General features: G+C 41.7%; 1 pseudogene; it reads right to left on the bottom strand.

Moving 5' to 3' along the window:
• Positions 1–371: 371 nt before the first annotated feature.
• LOC144375187 (cold shock domain-containing protein E1 pseudogene) lies at positions 372–3,743 on the bottom strand (annotated as a pseudogene).
• Positions 3,744–4,980: the final 1,237 nt, after the last annotated feature.

Raw genomic sequence — 4,980 nt, 5'->3', positions numbered from 1 at the left:
GTGTCTCAAAAATCAGTAAAACTTTATTCACTTCCATTCTTTAACAATTAACAGAAAACTGGAGAAAGCAAATGTTTTGTGTTTACAAAGATAAATGGCCCCTTTATCCAGAGATCAAAACCTCAAACGACAACGGGGAAGATAAAAGCGCCCTCCCCCACATCCCCTGAGCTGATCCTTGTCATCTTAGACAAAGCCTTCAGTCCACTGGCCAGGGACCCTGAATATGACCAATTTAAGATGAGGGCCAAGAAATCAGACCAATCCATTCCCGTGATATAAAGTTGAACAGAAGCTACACCAAGGGTCAAGTGCCTGTATTCCACAGGACACAGGAATCAGGCGGCTACTTATAAAAAAAACAAGATTCATTTTAGGCACAACTTTTTTATTTTTTTTTTCTTGTTTTGTTTTTAAATCAGTAAAAGAAACTGGGTCCTAGAAGCTGCAGTGATCTAAGCAGCAGCAAGTTTGTGCACTCGTCCTTTTTTTTGTTTGTTTGTTTAAATATGTTGAAATTATCACACTGCTGGCACACTTCATTTGCACGAAATTCTGCACCATATATACTAATTGTAGTAAAGTTATTTGCCCCCCATCCCAGGGAAAAAAAACTACTCTGGAAGATAATTTTCACTGAAATCTAACCAAACTTTGTTAAGTGGATTGTGACAAAATTATAAATGATATGAAAAATAACATTTTAACATTTGGCCATCAACTTAAGAAAATGGATTGCCTATACAAATTTTTGTAATTTTTAAAAGGTAATATATTCTACCCTCATATGGTCCTCAGAATTAAAGCATAATGAACAGGAAAGAAAAGGAAAAGAATGCAACTGAGTGCTAAGGCAGAACATCTTGCCAGAAGTAATGAAGGTAGAGTATATACTAAATATCAAGTGCAGAATTTCATAGGGCCAACAAGATAACAGTCTGTATTTTTCACTTACACAGGCGAAGTGGATTTTGCAATTACCAGTTGCATTAAATGCACCAAATAAAGCTCCTAAAATTGATACTATAAGATGCCACCATAAGTTTTCCAGGCTGCAACTGTGCATAATTTTAAAATGGTTTCTTAAATTTATTAATTTTTTTAAACATAACACGAGGAAGGTGTTAAAACTGGTGTAATAGCTCAATAGAATAAGTATTCCAGATTTTGGGAGGGATGAAGAGGGAGATATTCAGAACCCTTCATCAGAATCCCCCCAACTTGATCATAGTGGGTTAATGATGTGCTTTATGGATGTGGTTAGTCAATGACACCAGCTTGACGAATCTTTCTTTCTGCACCAAATCCCATTGAGTTATCTGGTCCCCTTGGCTGACGAAGAACCATTAGGCGAGGAGCACTAGCATAATCCAGGGTGATGTTCTTCAAGCGATTGACCAACCAATCAGGTCGAGGAGCTGCAACGGCCTTGGGGCTCTCACAGACTTGCCAAACATTACAGGCACTGCACTTGCCAGTATGCTGATTAAGAATCACTGAGAACTCCACTTCATCTCCTGCCTGTAGCTCAATGCCATCTTGAACTTCTTTCACATGGAAAAAGAGCTTCTTACTATCTCCTACTTCGTAGTTAATGAAGCCAAACTGATCTTTCACACACTCTACTGTGGCCCTGCGCAGGACGTGATGTTATAGGCCATAGTCTGTGCATTTTGGCCCAGGACACACAATTGGAACTTGACACTCTCCCCTTTCTGCAGGCAATTCCATTTATTGGCCATTCCGTCTATGCCAAATGGATACACCTCACCTTTCATATCCCCCTCATCCACGATCTCAATCATTCCTTGATACTCAATCTGTGTTGGATCAACACCTCTGAGGAGGCGAATGACCTTACCAGAATAGATAGTGGGATCAGCTTCTTCAGTAATGCCATTCACTGAGTGAGTTTTGTTTACTTTTTCAGCACTGACTTTGTTGCCTTTGCCTTTGGACCAGCTGTATTCGACCATGTCCCCCAGCTCCAGGCTATCAACATCACCAGAGAACTCACTGTAATGGAAAAAGATTTCCTTATCATGATTGGCTATTTCAATAAACCCAAAATTATCTTTCAGAGTTGCCACATAACCCAAGAGCCTCTTGTTGGAATTACGACCTAAAAGTCCCACACAAGTTGCAATCTGCTGTCCAGGCCTCTGTTTGTCACTAATACTAAATTCAACCTTATCTCCTATTTGAGGAGAATAGATCCTTCCACATCCTTGGCTTGAAAAGCAATGGTCAGTTTCACCCCACAATCATCGTAAGCAATAATGCCATCCTCAGCCTCCTTCTCTTTGCCTTTATTTGGGCTAGTGGTTTTAGGATTGTTGGAAAAAGTGGCTTCTTTCTCTACAGTGCCCAGAAAACGATGATCTGAATGGGAATGGAATGAAACCGTGCCCTTGGGAAGTTTTTTAATCCTAATAGCATGATTTTTTTGGGCAGAGAGCATATCAGGAACCACAGTAAACTCTACTTCATCTGCAATATGGAGCTGGTTCCCATCCAGAATTTCACTGAAGTGGAAGAACATATGAGCATCACGATCCACACACTTGATGAAACCAAAACCATCTCTCATGGCAGCAATCACACCCATTTCTCTGGCTTCATTAGTGAACTGAAATGTATTTGATAGAACTTCTATGTTAGTTGCTCGTTCTAATTTGTCACGTCGGTCTGTTGAAATATTAAACCTAACATGGTCACCTTCCAATAGGGTCACCTTGGATTTTGTATCTTTGTCTCCAAGGGGAAGTTCTTTAGGAATCACAAAGTCAACTTTGATTCATCCTGGCAATGGGTCATTCTGGTTTTTACTGGGTACTTTTGGGATAACTTTGGTTACAGTTCCTTTAAAATGTTCAATGCTGATGTCTTCAAAAATGACTGTTCCTTGAGGCAAAAGTCTGACATCTGTTGCAACTTCTTTACCATTTCTGTCCTTGATTGTGAATTCCACTTCATCTCCAGGCTGTAAGGTTTCTAGGTCACCTTTAAATTCACTATAGTGAAAGAATATCTCTTTTACAACATCACCTCTTTCAATAAAGCCAAATGCCTCCTTCATGGCACAAACTACTCGCTGACAGCGGGCTTGTTTCTTTTTCAACAGCATAATGTTACGAGCACTTACAGCACCAGTATGTTTATTGTTATCAATTACAAAATTTATTTTATCTCTGGTTTCCAGCTGAACATTCCCTTCAACATCTTCAGGGGTGTATGTCAGATAAAACACTTCTTGTCTATTCATTCGTTCTTCAGGATGGATTTCTGGTTTAATCTTCACCAATTTAATAGCAATGGGTTTCCCAGTCCACCGGTCAGACGATACTTCAAATTCAACATCATCTCCTACTTTTAAGTCCTGCAGGTTGCCATTATATTGTGAACAGTGGAAGAAAAGTCTAGCTTGACGTTCTGAACACTGAAAAAATCCATAAGAGGTTAATAGTTTTTCAATAACCCCAGTTTCACGCAGTGCTGCTGAAGTACCATTGGGGTACCCATTGTGTCCATTGTTGTGGAGAAGGTTTGGATCAAAGCTCATCTCGAAGTGATAATCAAATATTGCACTTTCAGTAGTATTTGCTGATTCTTCTTTTTCAGCACACGTTTCAAAGGATGAAAGTTGCTAGTATTAAAAAAAAGAGCGAGAGAAAATGATCTACCAAGCTAATAAAGAATACAACTGCTGATGCACCAGGCAATCTCACAGTACAGCACTGAAGAAAACAAAGACTACCAGCAGTGTTGGGAAGTGCTCTTTCAAAGCTGTTGAGTAGGCACAAACTTCTTGTTTCGGATCAAGTGTTGTGTCTTCAACTTAAGTGTATTCTTCTTTGGTCTTTTTGGTTGTTACGAGGTTTGTTCCTTGCCTGATCTGAACTTGAAGCAGCAGTTTCGGGTGGTAAAGTCTGTTCTGTTACACTTCATACCCAAGAGCTCAGCGCCCCCTCTTCAGAACCGCCAGAAGCAGCATAGCCCGGTACTTAGGAATTACAAGCCAATTTTCATCCTGGCTCTGCATGCAGCCCCGCCCAATTCCCCAGAGCCCCACACCCGACAATCCCAGGACTTGGAGTATTTCCTACTCATGAGGGCACTGAGCCAGGAAACACCAGGGCAGGGCCATGGACTCTACCAGAGATATGGAAGACTATTAGACTCAGCTAATGAGACTGGAAGCTATGTAAAGAGGGTTGGAGAGAAGGGGCCCTGAAGCAACCCCTGCAGAGATGGCCATCCTTAGAGCTGAGAACCTGCTGGGTTATGTGCATGAGAGGGGAGCTGCATCTCTAGAGTCCTGCTACATGGCCGTGGCCAGTATAAGAGGCCAAGGCAGGTTTGAATACATAAATTATCTTGCATTTTCTGAAAGGGATTCCACACATACCAATAAAGCATGATGAACAAGAATAGTTTCTGATGTGCAAAATATTTAAAATACAGTGACAATAGAAGAAACTGCAGCACAAAACACCTGGTATGGTGGGACCCAGCCAGGCCAATGCACTCTGGAGATGGTGTAGAGTGATACAGGGGTGTGGGACTGTGGGCTCACCCTGCTGGCTGGGCATCCAGTGGTGGCTCTGTAACTGTCTGTGCTTTAAAGCACTTAACCCTAGGGGAAGATCACTTTCCTTCATTTGTCTGGTTCAGATTAGCTTCTGCAGACCAGGAATGAATGAACAAATAAGTAGATGGTGGTTAGCAAATGCAATATCTAGAATTTGGTCACAAGGAGGATGCTAGTGATGTTGATCAAGCTGTGGGTGCACTTAGCAACAGGGCAAGGACACTAAGAGGTGCAGAGACTGGCCCCTGAGAGAGTACTCATGGGGCTGGAGAGGAGGTAGGGTGTACAGTTCTTAGGGCTTATACCATGGGTGGTTACTGAAGGTTGAGCAGTCCTGCTTGAGGGTCAGAGGTCAGGGCTCACCAGGCTGGGTACCTGGAAGCATGAAC

This window comes from Ictidomys tridecemlineatus, chromosome 2 (genome assembly GCF_052094955.1).
Source record: "Ictidomys tridecemlineatus isolate mIctTri1 chromosome 2, mIctTri1.hap1, whole genome shotgun sequence".
Lineage (NCBI taxonomy): Eukaryota > Metazoa > Chordata > Mammalia > Rodentia > Sciuridae > Ictidomys > Ictidomys tridecemlineatus.
This window is presented reverse-complemented; position numbering and strand designations above follow the sequence as displayed.